The sequence below is a fragment of the Protopterus annectens genome, chromosome 4.part0 (genome assembly GCF_019279795.1).
Source record: "Protopterus annectens isolate FY-2018-M chromosome 4.part0, PAN1.0, whole genome shotgun sequence".
NCBI classification, from domain to species: domain Eukaryota; kingdom Metazoa; phylum Chordata; order Ceratodontiformes; family Protopteridae; genus Protopterus; species Protopterus annectens.
In genome coordinates this window covers 14,747,220-14,767,236 of record NC_056733.1, presented here as the reverse complement: position 1 = coordinate 14,767,236, position 20,017 = coordinate 14,747,220, and the positions used below count along the sequence as shown (strand labels likewise).

The window sequence follows — 20,017 nt, the reverse complement described above, 5'->3', positions numbered from 1 at the left end:
GAGATTAAACAGCAGTTTTATGTTTGGGTTTAGCTCTTCTTGGAGTTCATGTAGGACGCAGTCCGGGACACCATCTGGTCCCGTTGATGCTGTGTTTTTTGCTTTGGAGAGGGCGGCTCTTACCTGAGTATCTGAGATGTCAGGGGGGCAGCACTCTGCTGGGATAGATATTTGCCCTTCTGGTGGGGAGGGGGGGGGGGAGAAGTTTGCGCTGAGCCTGTCGGCTAGGATGTTGGCAATGTCTGTGGGTTCGGTGTATTTTCTTGTCATTTTGGACTAATTCTGAGCATATCTGGGAACTCCCACCCAGGTTCCTAACATAACTAAAGAAAGCCTTGTGATTATCCTTAGTGTCCTGTGCAATTTTTCTCTCGAAGCTGGCCTTAGACGATTTTATGAGTGCCCATAGTTTTTTGCTAATACTGATCCGAGATGCCTTCCCTTTTTGGGATTTTGCTCTATCATTTAGTAGCTTCCTCCCTCTATTGTATAGTTTGTTTATGGCTGGGGTCCACCAGACAGGACGTCTGCCTTTGGAGGATTGGGTCTTGGTTTTATTTGGGATTGCATGATCCATGCATTCCTGAAGGTGTTCATAGAATGCGTTTATACAGGATTCTGTGGTCTGGGCCATATTTTCCACAGGCCCGGGGGCTTTGAAGGATTTCACCTCAGTTTTGAGGAGTGTGAAATTTGCTTTAGAGAAGTTTTTCACTGTGGTTTTCTGGGCAGGGGGTGGGGTCGGAATGTGAATATCCAGTGAGATTAGTTTAAGGTCTGATCTTACCAGTGAGGGATACACTTCTGGTCTGGAACATAGAGTCCCCATGTTGGTGATGATCAGGTCCAGTATGTTTTCCCGTCTTGTGGGAGTGGTAACAAGTTGTTCCATAGCATTTGAGTTTATAAATTCTAGGAACCTTTGGGCTAGGGTGTTGGAACTAGAGTAATGCTCCCAGTCTATGTTTGGGTAGTTGAAGTCGCCCAATATAATGGTGTTTGGAGAGACCTTCATATTTTCCAGTGTTCTCAGGAAGGCTGAGTGGGGTTCCTGGGTTTGGGAGGGTGGTCTGTAGCAGGCTATAAACTGGAAGGCAGTTTTATCCACGGTTAGTTGCACATGGATAGTCTCTGATGCTTCGTGCTGTGCCACCAAACTGGAGGTGTGGGTATCTTTGACGAATATTGATACTCGCCCTCCTTTTGTGGTTCGGTCCAAGTTTTGGAGCCGAAAAGCATGGTATGAGGTATAACCTGGTAGTGCTGGGGTGCTCTCGGGAGCCTTAAACCAGGTTTCTGTTACTGCACAGATATCGATGTTCTCCATGCTAAGGACAGTTTCGAGTGCGTGCATCTTGAGGTTTAGACTTCTGGCGTTGAGTAGCATTACTCTTAGTTTCTTATCCCTTGCGATACCTATGGAGGTGGGTTTGTCTTTTGAGCCTTGCCTAAAAAAGGCACTATGGGGGTAGCAAGAGCCTTTGCCAATATCCGAAAGCTCAGGGGTGACAGGTGCAAGCCGTCCCTAGCGAAGCATTGTGGCTTGTCGAGCATGTCATCCCAGGCTGACAGGCATTGGATCCCCTTTGAATGACACCAATACTTAAGCCAATTGTTGAAATTGATCATCTTGTCTTCATATTGTGGCATCATTCTTGGTGAGGGTAAGATGCTACTCAAGGTCAGGGTCATACTGGCCTGGGTCACATGCTCAGAGAGCTTCTCTATGTCTCTTTTCATGTAGTCCAGGGAGGAACGTCTCAGGTCATTCACACCAGCATGGACAATGACTGAGTCATATTTAGGTTCATAGGTTCATAGGTTTATACTAGGCTATCTGCCCTAAGGCATTTATAAGCCTAGCCCAAATTTTTGTGGCTTACGCCACCCCTTATATGAAAAAATACTGTGCCCATTAGTTTGTTGTGCCTCTGTCCAGCAGTGACACAGAGATGATTCCCGGGGTAAACCTACGATCTCCCATCCACAGGTTTAGATTTCTCTTGAACAGAGTCAGCGAGGTGCTCTGCCTCACATGGACCGGGATTTTATTCCACAGCATAGGGAGTCTCTGAGTGATAAATCTATCCCTCCAGCACGTCCTATTTATATCCGTGCTAAGGTTTAAGTCGCTTGCTCTAGTGGTTTTGGTGGATTTGGATTTTTGAGGTGGAGCATGTCCATTAATTCCGGGTTGGACATGGCCTTGTATGTCAGGCACATGTCACCTCTGAGCAGACGGTATGCGACTGAATAGAGCTGGAGTTTCTTCAATCTGGCAGCATATGACAGATTTTGGAGTCCCTTTATCCTTTTGGTGAGGAACTTTTGGGGTCTCTCCAATTGCTGCAGATGTCGGGTGAGATACATCCCGAATGGGGCATTGTACTCTATCATTGGTCTGATAAGTGAAGAGTACAGGGGAACAATGACCTCACTAGATCTGGATGTGAATCCCTTCATGATCAGGTGGGCAATGTAGAAGGTCTTTCTAACCACTTCAGCAACGTGAGTGTCAAAAGAAAGGCCACTGTCAACCTGGGTCCCCAGGTCCCTGATAACCTCTTCTGTGCTTAGTGGATTGCCACCTATATGGTAGCTTGGGGTTACCTTATTTTTCCCGAAGGGTATGACTATACATTTTTTGGCGTTTAACTACAGGCCATGGCTCTGGCACCAGCTATCTGTTTCCGTGAGTCCCTTCTGAAGGATATCCGTGTCCGATGCACTTTCCACTATGGCGCCCAGTTTGCAGTCGTCTGCAAACTTTGTCAGCCAAAGTCCTCCCATGTTGGCCTGTACTTCTGAGAAGTAGATGCCAAACAATAGGGGGCCAAGGACCGAGCCCTGTGGGACACCACTTGTGACCGGCTTGGAGTCTGACAGCGCCAGCAACTCTAACCCTGTGGGTTCTGTCCTTAAGCCAGTTTGCAACCCATCTTGTGACATATGGGTTTACATTTAAGCTGGTAAGTTTTTCTACAATACCCGAGTGGGGTATTGTGTCGAAAGCCTTTGCAAGGTCAAGGTAGGCTGTATGGACTGCCTTTCCCTCATCAATGGCCTTGGTGACTGTTTCGAAGAAGTCGACCAAGTTCAAAAGGCATGATCTTCTCTTGACAAAGCCAAACTGGGTCGGGTCCAATGTCTGCAAGGTCCCTATATCTTTGTTTATGAGCTCCATTATGATCCTCTCCATAGCTTTGCAGACTAGACTTGTTAACCTTATGGGGCGGTAATTACCAGGGTCCGAGAGGCGCCGCCTTTGTGGAGTGGGACAACAGTTGCCGAACGCCACTCCTTGGGCACGTATCCTGTGGTAAGGCTGAGATTAAACAGCTGCCTTATGTGCGGGTTTAATTCCTCATTTAGCTCGTGTAGCACACAGCCGGGGACACCATCCAGTCCCATTGATGCTGTGTTTTTAGCTTTAGAGAGAGCAGCTTTCACCTGCGCATTTGAGATGTCCGGGAGGCTACACTCGGCTGGGATAGTTATCTCTCCTTTAGGGGGGGACAGGGGGGTGAAGTTTGCACTGAACCTGTCTGCCAGTATGTTGGCAATGTCTGTGGGTTCAGTGATTTTTGTATCATTTTGGACTAATTCTGAGCATATCTGGGAGTTTCCAACCAGGTTCCTAACATAGCTGAAAAAGGCCTTATGATTGTCCTTTGAATCCATGGCAATTTTTCTCTCAAAATTGGCCTTAGTTGATTTTATGAGTGCTCGTATTTTTTACTAATAATGATCAGGGTGACTTCCCTTTTATGGATTTTGTTCTATCATGTAATAGCTTTCTCCTCTTATTGTAAAGTTTGTTAATGGCTGGGGTCCACCAGACTGGACGTTGCCCTTTGTGGAAAGAGTCTTGGTTTTATTTGGGATTGCCTGATCCATGCAGTCCTGGAGGTGTTCATAGAAGGCATTTGTAAGGGCTTCCGCAGCTTGGGTTGTGGTTTCCACTGGCTCAGGGGCCTTGAAGGATACCACACCAGTCTTGAGTAGTGTGAAGTTTGCTTTAGAGAAGTTCTTCACTATGGTCTTTTTGTTTGGGGTGGGGCGGGATGTGGATTTCCAGTGAGATTAGTTTATGATCAGATCTCACCAATGAGGGATATACTTCCGTGTGGAGCATTTTGTCCCCATGTTTGTGACAATGAGATCTAGTATATTTTCTCCTCTCGTGGGAACAGTGACTAGCTGTTCCATGGCATTTGAATTTATGAACTCCAGGAACCGTTGGGCTAGAAAGTTAGGGCTTGAGTAATGTTCCCAGTCTATATTCGGGTAGTTGAAGTCACCCAATATGATGGTGTTTGGAGATACATTTATAACCTCCAGTGTCTTCAGGAAGGCTGTGTGGGGTTCCTGAGTTTGAGAGGGTGGCCTGTAGCATGCTACAATTTGTAGAGCAGTTTTGCCTATGGTTAGTTGCACCTGGATGGTTTCCGATGCTTCGTGCGTTGCCACCAACCTGGAGGTGTGGGTATCCTTTATGAATATGGATACACCCCCTCCTTTTGTGGTGTGGTCCGGGTTTTGGGGCCGGAATGCATGATATGAGGTAAAACCTAATAGTGCCGGGGTGCTCTCAGGAGCCTTGAACCAGGTTTCAGATACAGCACAGACATCAATGTTCTCCATACTGAGAAGGGCCTCAAGTGCGTGCATTTTGAGATTTAGACTTCTGGCATTGAGCAGCATTACCCTCAGTTTCTTCCCATTTTTGTTTTCTAGGGTGGTAGGTTTAGAATTTGAGCCTTGCCTAAAAAAGGCACTATGGGGTGGCAAGAGCCTTAGCCAATATCCAGAATCCCAGGGTGACAGGTGCAAGCCGTCCCTTGCGAAGCAGCGTGGCTTGTCAAGCATGTCATTCCAGGCAGAGAGACACTGGATCCCCTTTGAATGACACCAGACATTAAGCCAATTGGTAAAGCTGATCATCTTGTCTCTATATTGTGGCATCATTCTTGGTGAAGGAAGGATACTGCTCAGGGTTAGGGTCATACCTGCCTGGGCTACATAATCAGAGAGCTCCTCTATGTCTCTTTTCATGTAGTCCAGGGAGGTACGTCTCAGGTCGTTCACACCAGCATGGACAATGACTGTGTCATATTTGTACTTGCCGTGGAGTGACCAGTGCTTGTGTTATGTGGCGGATTCTAGCCCGATAGGCAGCTTACTGTGACCCTCTCCTTGTTCAGCCTGGTGAGTGGGACGTCAGTGTGTCTGACTATGGAGTCACCTATGACAAGTATGTTTGGTGTTGTATTTGGCCTTAAGGGCTGTGACTGCTTTGCACACTGCTTTTGTGGTTTATGTGTTGCTTGTGGGGTGTCTTGAGGTAGCAGTTGTTTGGGTGTCTGCTTTGGAGGCCTCTGCTGTTTAGGTAAATTTTTACTCAGAGCCTCCGAGTATGTCTTTGTGTGTTTATGTGTTTGATTCAGTGGAGTGGTAGCATTATGTGAGGCTGGTTTTGTGGTGTGTGTAGTTGCCTTCTCCTCCTGTCTGGTCTTGCCAGTCCTGAGTTCAGAGAGCTCAGCCTCCAGTTTGGCTAAATAGCTGCATCTCTCGCAAGTATTTGTGTTATGTGGGAGGAGGAGAGGGTTGTCTATGTACATGAGGCAGTTATAACATTGCCTCAAGATTACCAGATTCACCAGCTGGACCGGAGAGGAGATTGACAACTGACCTTTGGACATGCTAGAATAATATTGGGAAATCCTTAATTGAAAACAAGGGCCAGTGGGGAGTGAGGGTGTAGTGCTTTTAATTTTTAGTGCTGACTTATATAATTGCTTTAGTGAGCAAGTGCCAGGTAACTTGAGTGCAATGTGTTACAAGTAACTAAACGCAAAAACGACAAACAGTAACTTTCTTTCAAGTGAAACAAAGAAATAAGTACAGTAAGCAATGCAGATATCACTAGTGATCCACAGAAGCGCTGAAAAGTTGCGTATTAGGTGGAATTAGCTTCCAGGGAAATAACAAGCAAACAAACAACAAGCATATAAACAAAGCTAGATTCAGCAGGCCTGGATCTAGTCTATGCTACAGCAAACAAGGTGTACCAATTTCAGTAAGATACAGTTCAAATATTCAGGCACTATAAACCTTTAACCAGAAATTCCCAGCTCAGAAGGGCAGAGTCCAGCCTCTTCTCCCACAAGAGTGCAGACCACAAACCTTCTTAATGTAAAATAACTGGCCTGAAGCCCAAGTGCCTAAACCAGAACTAATACACTTGGACACTGGGCTCTCAATCAGCAGTTCCCAACTTAGAAGGATGAAAGCTACCTGTCCTGCCACCACAGTGCTTGCCACAAACCTTCCTAATGTAAAACAACTGGTCTGAAGCCCAAGTGCTTAATCCAAAAGACTTGAATGATAGCTACACTTTAATCAAGTTACAACCAAGCAGTAATAAATATCATTGAATACTTTAGAGAATGTCTGGATTAGTGCTCAAGTTACACAAACAAAGCTAGATCCAGCAGGCCCGAATCCAGTCTATGCCACAGCAAACAAGGCACCAACTTCAGTAAGAAACAGTTCAGATATGCATGCACTATAAGCCTTTAACCAGAAATTCCCAGCTCAGAAGGGCAGAGTCCAGCCTCTCCTCCCACAAGAGTGCAGACCACAAACCCTCTTAATGTAAAATAACTGGCTTGAAAGCCCAAGTGCTTAAACCAGAATTAATACACTTTTAGAACAACAGACACTGAGCCCTCAATCAGCAGTTCTCAACCTAGAAGGATGTAAGCTACCTGTTCTGCCACAACAGTGCAGACCACAAACCCTCTCAGTGCAAAACAACTAACTGGTCCGAAGCCCAAGTGTTTAAACCAAAAGGCTTAGAATGAGTTACACCAAGCAGTAATAAATACAATTGAGTATTTTAAGATGATGCAAAAGTAAAAGAAGTAGGTAGAAACACAAGTACAGTAAAAGCAGATGAAATTTTTTTTTTTTTTTTTCTGAAAAAGTGCTGAGATCAAAGAAACAGATTTGAGTGCTGAAACTAGAAAACTGGCTAGTTATAAGAAAAAACAAGCTAGAAGGCTTCCCTCAAACACAGAAGGGCTTGGGGGCTCAGAAGCCTACAAATAGTCTATACCACAACCAGAAAGGCAGGAAATAAGCTTTTTTTTTTTCTATTTCCCAGATGCTCTCTTTGTACACAGTAGGAGTGCCTGAAATCAGAATATGATCTCACTGCACTCAGTTGAGTGAGCAAATGAGATGGGCCCAGAGGCAGGCTGAGGGGCGGGCAGTTTCAATGCCACTAAGATTACAGGGCGGGTGGGTGGGAATAACTGAAGAGCAGAATAACTTCAGTTAAATATTCCTTCAACACTCCTTCATACACAGTTTAAATCAAATTAAATACTGTATTTTTTTAAAAAAAGTGCAGATAAAGGTACTTAAATTCTCTTATACGTCCAGTTGAATATAACCAAGTTCTTAGCTGGCCAAGCTGAGGTTTTAAAGCAGGAATTATTTCACATGCACCAGTTAAATATGCAAGGACAGGAAATCAAAGAATGTGGCTACCCCCACACCTGTAATTACTAGCAAATAACAAAATTCAGCCAACACTAGCTTCAGTTCAAGTTACTGAAGAGCAGAATAACTTCAGTTAAATATTCCTTCAACACTCCTTCATACACAGTTTAAATCAAATTAAATACTGTATTTTTTTAAAAAAGTGCAGATAAAGGTACTTAAATTCTCTTATACGTCCAGTTGAATATAACCAAGTTCTTAGCTGGCCAAGCTGAGGTTTTAAAGCAGGAATTATTTCACATGCACCAGTTAAATATGCAAGGACAGGAAATCAAAGAATGTGGCTACCCCACACCTGTAATTACTAGCAAATAACAAAATTCAGCCAACACTAGCTTCAGTTCAAGTTACTGAAGAGCAGAATAACTTCAGTTAAATATTCCTTCAACACTCCTTCATACACAGTTTAAATCAAATTAAATACTGTATTTTTTTAAAAAAGTGCAGATAAAGGTACTTAAATTCTCTTATACGTCCAGTTGAATATAACCAAGTTCTTAGCTGGCCAAGCTGAGGTTTTAAAGCAGGAATTATTTCACATGCACCAGTTAAATATGCAAGGACAGGAAATCAAAGAATGTGGCTACCCCACACCTGTAATTACTAGCAAATAACAAAATTCAGCCAACACTAGCTTCAGTTCAAGTTACTGAAGAGCAGAATAACTTCAGTTAAATATTCCTTCAACACTCCTTCATACACAGTTTAAATCAAATTAAATACTGTATTTTTTAAAAAAGTGCAGATAAAGGTACTTAAATTCTCTTATACGTCCAGTTGAATATAACCAAGTTCTTAGCTGGCCAAGCTGAGGTTTTAAAGCAGGAATTATTTCACATGCACCAGTTAAATATGCAAGGACAGGAAATCAAAGAATGTGGCTACCCCACACCTGTAATTACTAGCAAATAACAAAATTCAGCCAACACTAGCTTCAGTTCAAGTTACTGAAGAGCAGAATAACTTCAGTTAAATATTCCTTCAACACTCCTTCATACACAGTTTAAATCAAATTAAATACTGTATTTTTTTAAAAAAAGTGCAGATAAAGGTACTTAAATTCTCTTATACGTCCAGTTGAATATAACCAAGTTCTTAGCTGGCCAAGCTGAGGTTTTAAAGCAGGAATTATTTCACATGCACCAGTTAAATATGCAAGGACAGGAAATCAAAGAATGTGGCTACCCCACACCTGTAATTACAAGCAAATAACAAAATTCAGCCAACACTAGCTTCAGTTCAAGTTACTGAAGAGCAGAATAACTTCAGTTAAATATTCCTTCAACACTCCTTCATACACAGTTTAAATCAAATTAAATACTGTATTTTTTAAAAAAGTGCAGATAAAGGTACTTAAATTCTCTTATACGTCCAGTTGAATATAACCAAGTTCTTAGCTGGCCAAGCTGAGGTTTTAAAGCAGGAATTATTTCACATGCACCAGTTAAATATGCAAGGACAGGAAATCAAAGAATGTGGCTACCCCCACACCTGTAATTACTAGCAAATAACAAAATTCAGCCAACACTAGCTTCAGTTCAAGTTACTGAAGAGCAGAATAACTTCAGTTAAATATTCCTTCAACACTCCTTCATACACAGTTTAAATCAAATTAAATACTGTATTTTTAAAAAAAGTGCAGATAAAGGTACTTAAATTCTCTTATACGTCCAGTTGAATATAACCAAGTTCTTATCTGGCCAAGCTGAGGTTTTAAAGCAGGAATTATTTCACATGCACCAGTTAAATATGCAAGGACAGGAAATCAAAGAATGTGGCTACCCCCACACCTGTAATTACTAGCAAATAACAAAATTCAGCCAACACTAGCTTCAGTTCAAGTTACTGAAGAGCAGAATAACTTAAGTTAAATATTCCTTCAACACTCCTTCATACACAGTTTAAATCAAATTAAATACTGTATTTTTTTTAAAAAAAAAGTGCAGATAAAGGTACTTAAATTCTCTTATACGTCCAGTTGAATATAACCAAGTTCTTAGCTATTTGTACTTGCCTTGGAGTGACCTGAGTGCTTGTGTTATGTGGCGGATCTTAGTGCCCGACAAGCAGCTCACCGTGACCTTCTCCTTGTTCAGCCTGGTGAGCGGGATGTCAGTGTGTCTGACGATAGAGTCACCTATTACAAGTGTATCAGGTGTGTTGTTTAGCCTTAAGGGCTGTGACTGTTCGGCACACTAGCTTTGTGAGCTATGTGTTGCGCGTGTTTTGTTTTGGGGTAGTGGTTGCTTGGGTGTCTGCTTTGGAGGTCTCTGCTGCTTAGGCAGATTTTTATTTAGAGCCTCCGTGTATGTTTTTGTGTGTTTATGTGTTTGGTTTGCTGTCCTGGTAGGTCTGTGTGAGACTGGAATTGTAGTGAGTGTGGTTTCCTTCTCCTCCTGACTGGTTATGCCAGTACTGAGTTGAGAGAGCTTAGCCTCCAGTTTGGCTATATGGATGCATCTCTCACATGTGTTGGAATTTGTTGGGAGGAGGAGAGATATGCCCTACAGATGTACAGAGACATACACGCACAATAACTAGGGAGTCCAAAATGGTGTTTTTAAACCAGCTCTTTGTGTCTAAACCACCTAGGTTACAGTACCATTGCCGAGTTATGGTAGGGTCTTTGGCTACTTGCTGTAAAGTAATCAAATCAAATATATGGCAGAGAGGTGTGTAAGGAAAAGTGGTTACTCCTAGAATGTAGTTTGATCAAAAACAACAGATCCTAGCCTGTGACCTGCTTTGCCATTTCAGGCACAGTAACCATCTACACTTCCAAATGTCTGCCACCCCACCCTCTAGCAGTGTGCAACCAATAAAAAAAAAAAAAAGCCAGAAGCATCTGGAAATGGATGTGAGACTAAAGAATAAGATAAAATTATAATGCTTTACATTATGAGCAGACATATTTAGAATATGGTTACATTAACAGTCATGAATGAATAACAGTTCATATGAGAATGTCTGCATACAAATTACACAAAAATAAAAACAGCATACATTTCAGTCTTCCACTGCTTAGGCTGATTTTCTCTGACTCCTTTTTACTCTGTATCATGTAAAGAAGGACTGTGAGAAACCTCAAGACCCTACATGTTCCACTGTGACATTCCTAAATAACCAAGATAATGGGGACTGATACAAAGTTGTAATTTTAAATCAGTCAACTGCAGAGTATTAATACTAATACTTTCACCATAAAGCTACAGCTAAACACTCACATTCCTGTTAGTTACCTTCAAAAGGACTAGCTTGGTACTACTCATTGTACAGACAAACACGCACAAATACCTGTAGGAAAATGTTTCTACAAGGATATGTTCATAGGTTCATAGATGTGTGTGTGTGTATGTGCACGTGCATGTGTATTTTATATATATATATAAACACACACACACACACACACACACACACACACACACACACAGTCACATACCACAAGCTAATACTCGGCTAATTCCCACCTATCAGAAAACCAAATGACTCACCATAACATATTCAATGTAAAAAAAAAAAAAAAAAAAAAAGCTGAAATAAAACTAAGACAACTGAGGTGGAAAACGTGTGTGTAAATAACAGCCCACTCACATCACAGTTAAAATAAGGAACATGTAAAATAAACAAATAAAACTAAACCGACATATCACTACATTTCTTAGACATAAAACTTCACAGCAAAAGTGTAATAAATGCAAAAGTCATACAAATTTCTTACTCAGTATCTACATTTAACACAGGAGCTTAAATCAATGTTTCATCACTGTTTGACAATTTCTCAAGAATAAAGTTCCACTTACCTGTAACATCTCGCAGTTGTATACATGTGCGCAGGTACCAGTCTTCTACAAAGTTCATCTTTGGAGTAATCCCCTGAAAAGTCAAGCCAGTACCTATGTAACAAAGCATGGCTATTATCCCTAGCATATACCTCAACAGAACCATTGGGTTTTTCACAAAATGCAATCAGCTCTGTCTTAAAAAAAAATGCACTAAATTTTTTTTTTTAAATTCCTGCTGTTACTTAGGGTTCTCAACTGAGCCAAAAATACTGTAAGAAATTCAGATTATAACTCATCTCCTACAAACTGCACCCCACCAATAATGGTTTCTACAGCAGTTCTCAGACATCGAATGACAGTCCTCTTCACTCTACCATAATGGTCTACTCCATCCCACATTGCCTCAGATCTCATTTGCAGCCTTTGTGGCTAGACATAGATTCGGCTTTTGAGCATAATAAGCTGTTCTTTTTCTTCTAATAGTTACCAGTTAATTTGATATACAGAGGCAGATGTGGACAGGATTATGCATAAATTCCTCAGAGGTCAGATCCAGATGAGAGTTCTTCCAACTCCATCCCATACTGGATCAGCAAATGTTCGTACTAAGTCCATTGTTTCTCCCTCTCCAATCCGATCCATGGTTTTGGAGCCCCAGGATCTGAGATCTCCAAGAGTTTCAGTGTCAGATCCAAGGATAGCTCGAGAGCTGGATCTGAAATCTAGTATATGCAGCTGAGTTAGATTTGAGGATCAGATCCAAACCCATTACTAAGGAAGAATGAAAATGGACAACACAGATGCCCAGTTATGGTGACTACAAAACATAACTTCATGATGTCCAATTTATTCACAGCTAATTAATAATAAACACACTGTTGGTACTATATGCTATTTGAGTATGAATCTCAGTGTTTCTCTTGCAGTTTAATGGGTAGCCAGAAGCATTTTTGCTAAATGTGAGTTTCAAGAGAAGAGAAGTTTATTGTTTCTCATGCTGTCTGTTTTTAGTCAGTGTTTTATTTTATTTTATTTAGAAATGGCTGTCAGTGTTTTTTTTTTCTGAATTAAAAGTTTTAAATGAAATTCAAATGTCTGTAATCATTGTAGAGGTAAAGAAGAAAATAGTATGTATACTGACAGGTGTGAACAGTGATTATGGTAAATGGGGAGAGAGAGAGGGAGCCAAGTAACGGGACAACGGAATGTCTGGAAGGGCTAAGGGCCCCATTTGTCCATGGCTATGGCTGTCTCTGACTATAGCTTTATTTTCTCACAATCACTAATAATGCTTCATGTGCTGTCTATATTCATCTTTTCTGTAGCTCTTTAGATACAGATATCATGTCCTTTTTAACAGATACCTTCCTATAGCAGAAATTATTTTATTTTTGCATGGCTCATTCCTTTTTATCATACAAGTGTTACTATCTACTTTACTCTTTATATACCACGTCCTGTTACTGCAAAACTTGCTTAACTTGTTGCAATATACTTTCTCTGTTTTTTTTCTTAATTTTTCTATAAGTGCCAAAGTTCTTCAAACTGCATACTTCATAATCACATTAACTTGGTCTTCAATTACTTTTTTTTGTATACTGCCCTTATTTTTTTTTAAATTTCTCCAAATCTTTTGGGTTTCTAATACTATGACGGGAATGGACCCCATTCCTAAATCTAAGTACGATTAAACTGCATGAAATTAGTATTGTTTCACTCTCTGATGTCAGCCAGAAGTGCTCTTTGCAGCACCTGCAATGTGCCCAGTAATGACTCCTGCAATTCGTATGAAGTTGAATGTATTGGTAGCGTATTTAAATAGGATTGTATGCTCTTTTTTATAAGACTCATTACTCCTACTATTGTTGGAACTATCTGGATATCTTTCTTCCATATTGCTCTCATTTCTGCTTGCAAATCCTGATATTTTATGACTTTGTTTCTCTCTGTACACAGGACACTGTAGTCACTGGGTGTGGTAATTTCAATGATAAATGCTACTTTTGTCTTCTTTTCCTGGACCATTATATTTGGTTTTCTAGCATCTATCTTTTGAACTGTTGGCAATGGGTGATCCCATGTAATACTGATCCCATGTAATGTAGACTTCATCATTTTCTATGATGCTTTGTGACTCATATTTTCAGTGTTTTTCAGCCACTTCAGTAACATAATGTTTGCACAATCCCCAGTGCAGCACTCTTGCCACATTATTATGTCTTTCAGTATACAGTCCTGCTGCCATTAGTATGTCGCAGTCAGCAACAAGGTGTGCAACTGTTTCCAATTCTATTTCACAAAACCTACATTTGTCTGTTTTTCCCACATGTTCAGTGGACTTTGTACACCAATATGTATTTAGCCCACTATTTTGAGACGCCAATATTAACCTTTAGTCTCTTGGTTTAAATTCACCTCTCCTTAACCATTCCTGCATTCGTTCCAGATAAACATGAGGTTCTTCCAGTAGTTTCCTGTACTTGCAACTGTATTTATGGTTTTTCCACATTTCTTGTCTTCTCATCTGGTCTTTCACCTTATATTCTTTCTTTTGTTTTTTTGGTACATTCAGTTGCTGCCTGATTTTTATCTACTTGTAGTTTGATTTCCATTCCTGCTTGATGCCAACATGCTTCTGCTAGCCTTAGCAGGGAGGTCATCTTAGATTTATTCTCCTCATGTTTCAAAAAGTACAGTTTTGTACCTACCATAAATGTAGATGTCCGATAGGTATGCATCTGCAGTCATAACAAATGGGTTGTCCTGCCTCAGGCAGCCCTTCGGTCGGCCGGATTCCAAAGTCTGGGTCTGGCCTCGGCTGATGTCGCACTTTCCCCGACGTCAGAGCTTCTGGGGTATAAAGGTATCAGCCGACGCCATTTTCCTCAGTGTTTCTTGCCCCAGATGCCAGGTGCCCTCTAGGAAGGCTAAATTTGGATAAATGCTGTAAAGTTCCAAACAGTAGCAAAATATATATATATACATTTATACAAACAAACAAATACACCATAATAGATTCCCCCAGCTAGCTGAAAGAGGGGTAAGCACCCTAGGAATACCACTGAGGGGAAGGAGGGTGGGTAATCCTGACTGCAGATGCATACCTATCGGACATCTACATTTATGGTAGGTACAAAACTGTACTATGTCCTTCAAGGATGCATCTGCAGTCATAACAAATGGGTAAAATACCATAGCCAAACTGGGGGAGGAGGCACTAAGAGAAGGATGGTGTCGTCAGGATCCCCTGCAGAACTGCAGTTGCAAACCCTGCTCAGGATCTGGAGTATAGAGGAAGATTATAATGCTTGGCAAATGTATGCACGGAGCTCCAAGTAGCAGCTTCTAAAATGTCCTTGGTAGCCACCCCTCGTAGGAAAGCTGTAGTGGTGGCTGTGGCCTTTGTGGAATGAGGCCTGATATTTTCATGAGCTGTCTTCCCATGAAAGGAGTAGCAAAAGCGAATGCAATTTCCTATCCATTATGAAATTGTCTGTTTGGAAATTGCTCTTCCTTGCACCCCCGTTGCATATGCTACAAAAAGTTGGTCAGTTTTTCTGTTGGTTTTAGTTCTGTCCAGATAGTAGCGTAATTGTCTGTGTATATCCAAGGTGTGCAAAAGTTTTTCTCCTTTGTTCTGTGGGTTAGGGAAGAATGTAGGCAAATGAATAGCTTGGTTCAAGGATACCCTGGATACCACCTTTGGCATGAAAGTAGGACTGGTTCTCAGTGACACTATCCTAGTGGAAAATAAGAAAAGGCTGCACTGCCATTAATGCCTGTAACTCGGATACTCTTCTTGCTGAAGTGATTGCCAGAAGGAAAGCAGTTTTCCAAGATAAAAACTGTAGATCTGCTGATGCTGCTGGTTCAAAGGGAGGTAGTGTCAATTTTCCAGCACAAAATTGAGATCCCATGCAGGTAGAGGGGGTCTCCTTGGAGGTTTAACATTTTTGATCCCTCTCAAAAGTTGTCTGAGAAGAGGGTGAGAGAAGATAGGGGGATCCATATTATATTCTGCTGAAATTGCTGAAGCATGAATCTTAATGGAAGAATAAGACAGTCCATTGTGGAACAGTTCTGCTAAGTATTCTAGAATGTGTGCTAGGTTTGCCACTGTGACATCTGTGCCCTTTGATGTGCTCCAAATGAGGAATCTCTTCCATTTAGCTGAGTATGTTTTCCTTGTGGAAGGTCTGCGAGCCTCCAGGATAATGTCCTTGACCCTCTGAGATAAAACAGTTTGGTTTGGTTTTAAGGAATTTTCCAGGCAGTTAGTTGCAGTGTTTTCAAGTTTGGATGCAGGGTCTTGGAATTGTTCTGTGTTAGAAGAAGAGGCCATAGGGGTAGAGGCCATGAGTTCGCCTGAGACATGCTTCTCAGTAGCGGATACCAGTGTTGTCTTGGCCAGTCCGGAGCTATTAGTATCACCTTTGGCTGTTCCTCCCTGATCCTCAGTAGAACCTTGTACATCAATGGGAGAGGTGGAAAGGCATATACTGTTAAGGCATTCCAGCTGAATGAGAGAGAGTCCACCCTCCAGGCTTGTGGGTGGTATGTCCTTGAGCAGAATTTCTTCATTTGGTGGTTGAGTGGGGAGGCGAACAGATCTATCTCTGGCATTCCCCATTTCTTTGTTATGAGTTTGAAGATGTCTGGATGCAGCCTCCATTCGTGAGCATCCGTGGTAGTTCTGCTTAAGCTGTCTGCTAGTGAATTCTCTTTTCCTGGTACGAATTTGGCCTGTAGCTGGATATTGAGATTCAGGCATAGGTTCCACAGATTCATTGCCATCCAGCATAGAGGGTAGGAATGTGTGCCTCCCTGTTTGTTTATGTACCACATGACCGTGGTGTTGTCTGTCCTTATCAACAGATGTCCTTGCTGGAGGAATGGCTTGAAAGCCTCGATTGCATGCTTCACTGCCAGCATCTCCTTTTGGTTTATGTGCATGCTTAGCTGTCCTTGAGGCCATAGGCCTTGGACACATTTGTCCTCCATGTGTGCTCCCCATCCTAGGTCTGAGGCGTCCGTGGTGATGGTCTGCCTTGGTTTTGGTTTGTTGAAAGGCAACCCTCTGTTGGACTGGCAGGCCTGAGCCCACCACAGGAATTCCTTTTGAAGGCATGGAATGATTGGTATCATGGTTTCTAGACTGTGCCTGTGTTGAGACCATACATTCCTTAGGTACCACTGTAATTTCCTCATATGCAGCCTGGCATGTGGGATCAAGATTATGCAGGATGCCATGAAACCCAGGGCCTGCAAGACTTTCCTTGCAGTAAGCTGAGTTTGTCTTGTCAAAGTCATGAAATAATCTGGAAGTTGTTGTTGTTTTTCTTCTGTGAGAAAAGCCATCTGAGTGATTGTGTCCAGATCCGCACCCAAAAAAGGTTATCCTTTGGGATGGCACTAGTCTTGACTTTTGGATGTTGACTGTGTACCCCAAGGCCTGTAGCAGGTGTATGACATAGGCCAAGTCCTTTAACAATTTTGTCTTGTTGTCTGTTTGTATTAGGCAGTCGTCCAGGTATGGGTAAATTTGAATTCCCTGAAGTCTGCAATGTGCAATTACTGATGCCAGGCATTTTGTGAATACTCTGGGCGCAGTAGATAAGCCAAAGGGCAATGCTGAGAATTGATAATGCTTTGATCCTGCAAGAAATCTGAGGTGTCTTCTGCAATCTGGTCGGATAGGGACGTGCAGGTATGCCTCCTTGAGATCTAGAGTAACCAGCCAAGACTCCTTGCCCAACATGGGAAGAAGTTGCTGTAGGGTCAGCATTTTGAATTTTGGCACAATGAGATATGTGTTCAGTGCGGACAAGTCGAGAATAGGCCTCCATTGATTTTCTTTTCTTGGTACAAGGAATAGTCTGGAGTAAAATCCTTGGCCTTGTTCCATAGATGGTACCCTTTCTATCGCTTTCATCTGAAGTAAATTGTTGATTTGTCTTAAAGCCTCTGCCTTCTGGTTTGGTGGAAGGTTTGGCATTCCGCTTCTTTTTGGTAAAGTGTGGAAGTGAAACCTGTATCCTTTGTCTATTGTCTGCAATGTCCATGGGTCCTTTGTAATGCAATGCCAGTGTCTTAAAAATAAAGCCAGCTTTCCGCCCAAGGGAGCTACCAGTTGATCCCTGGTAGGCGGAATCAGAGTCAAGTCATTGTGTCTGTCCTGTGGTAGTGGTTGTAGTTGTAGCTGTGGTACTACTCCTCCTCTGGTTGGCAGGCTGCCACTGACGGCCTCTGTAGGCACCCTTTGATTGACCTCTGCCTCTAGGGCGTCTATTCCTGCCCCTCTGTGCTCTGGAGGTGTCTGGAAAGGACCAATACTTTGTAGGCCAGTTTCTGCTGAACCTCGGAGGTTGGACCTGCAGAAATTCCTTTACTGTTTGCACAGATTTTGCTTTTTCTTCAACTTTCTTTAGAATCTCCTGTGCAGGGGAGCCAAATAAACTTTGTTTCTCCATAGGAGCATCAAGGAGTTTAGCCTTGACATGGTCTGGCAAGGATTGCTCTTTTAGCCAGGCATGCCTCACAATTACTGCTCCAGTCATAGCTGATCTAAATGAAGCCTCCAGTGCATCATAGCCACATTTTAAGAAATGATTACTGACCTGCTGAGAATTGTGTACCAAATCCTGAAGGGATTTACGGTCTAAAGGTTCAGGAGAAGAAAGCTTCTTATTCAGCTGATCTAACAAAATTCTTGGTACTGTATCATATGAAATTGACAGTTTAATGCCCTGGCAGAAAGAGTAGCAGATGTATAAACCTTTTTACCCCATCTCTCTAATGCTCTAGACTCTCTTTCAGAGGGTAGGGGATTTTGGCAGTAGCAGCTGCAACTCCTTTTGGGCCCTGAGAAATAGTTTCTGGGTCTGCAGCATGGGCTTTATAGAGGTGGAAGTGAGAATCCGGGACCCTGTAATATCTGTCAGGTTTGGCAGGGGTCGGGGGAAGAGAATCAGGGGCAGAACTGACATCATTATACACATCATCAATTACAGTTAGAACAGGTGGTATGGCTAAGGGCCTATGCTGGGGCAAATGCAGAAATGTCCTTAATCTTTTTCTAGAATCAGAAAAATCCTGACCCTGCCATTGAAAGTGCTCCCTCATGGAGTGCAAAGTTTCCCCAAAGGAAAATTCTTCAGGAGGGGAGGCCGAAGGAATAGAATCTTCTGCATCTGAATCCTCATAAGGCGAGTAGGCCCCTTTCTGTTGGTCTGAATGATCAGATCCATCGGTGGAGTAATCAGAGGAGAGAGGTTCAGAGGGATCAGTCCTGGGCCTTTTGTCTGGTGGAGGTTAGGAGGCCCTGTCTGGGTGAGGTTGGGAACCCCTAATTAAGGATATAAGGTCCTCAGCAAGACTGAGAATCTGAGAACTTGAGGAAGACCTCTGAGAAGTAGATTTGGCAGGCAAAGCTTATGAAAGTTTGGCAGCTTTATCCCTGGAGAAAGCCTTAATAGACATAGAAGCTGGGGGCCTAGCTGCCCCACGTGCAGGAGTAGAAATGTCCAAAGGAATGGTGTCAGACAATTCTTGAGCACTAGCTTCGGTAGGGATATCTGTAGCCGACTCAGCCGGGGCCTCTCTGGCCTCGGTTGTCGGAGGTATGGTTTCGGTCGTAGTAAGAACTGAGGACTCGGTTTCAGCCGAAACAGAGACACTCGCGGTAGGCCTAGCCTTGGTTTCAGCCGAAACCGCGGGCCGCGAGTGTCGGTCCTTTTCCTTGCGTTTTTTGGCCATATGTGCAGTTGGAGTCTCAGATGGCATTTTATATGCAAAATCAGCTCCAAAAAATTCTTCTGCAAACACCGACCGACGTCTAAGAGTCCGTCGGTTGAAGGAGGCACAGGCTAAACAAGCTGATACGTCGTGGTCTGGGCCTAAGCAAGGAAGACAGTAAGAATGAAAATCCTTATGAGGTATTTGTTTCCCACAAGTTAAACAATTATTTACTTTTTCTGACATCGGCTGAGGCAAGAAAGAGTCCCCAACGGGGTACTTAGCTTTTTTCGAAGTCTTCGGTAGCTGAAATCTCTGGATCTGACCAACCGGCACTTGCGAACAGCTTCTGCTTCGGGCACCGCGCGGCAAGAAAGACTGAGGAAAATGGCATCGGCTGATGCCTTTATACCCCAGAAGCTCTGACGTCGGGGAAAGTGCGACATCAGCCGAGGCCAGACCCAAACTTTGGAATCCGGCCGACCGAAGGGCTGCCTGAGGCAGGACAACCCATTTGTTATGACTGCAGATGCATCCTTGAAGGACATCTTACACTACCCTTCAGTCTTGTGAGGTCAGCAGATGTGTGGAGTTCCACGATTACAGATCTTTACATATAATCAATTGCCCTTCTCTGTGAATTTGACTGGATGTCCAGATAAATAGTCGGAAATACTTCCATTTCCCTTTGTGGACTACATTACAGACTGGCATGGAAGCAGACTTAGAGCCCCTCTCTCTATCCACAGTGGCAGTTAGGACTTTAGATAGTTAAATACTACTTCTAGGGATTTATGATCCATGGTAAGCATGCATCCTTCCAAAATATGTGCACGTGAAAGTACTCAACCATCCTACTCTGGATACCTCAAACTCTATTAATGACCTGCTAATATAAGTTATTACTCAGTGGTTGCCATCAAACATCTGAC

The 20,017-nt window shown here is 42.6% G+C and overlaps 1 long non-coding RNA gene across 1 annotated transcript in view; it reads right to left on the bottom strand.

Moving 5' to 3' along the window:
• LOC122799165 overlaps positions 1 to 20,017 on the bottom strand; it is a 106,023-nt gene that overhangs the window by 13,620 nt on the left and 72,386 nt on the right. Inside the window, exon 2 of the long non-coding RNA XR_006364432.1 lies at positions 11,370 to 11,442. This is a non-coding gene — a long non-coding RNA (uncharacterized LOC122799165). The remainder of the gene's footprint in view (positions 1 to 11,369; positions 11,443 to 20,017) is intronic.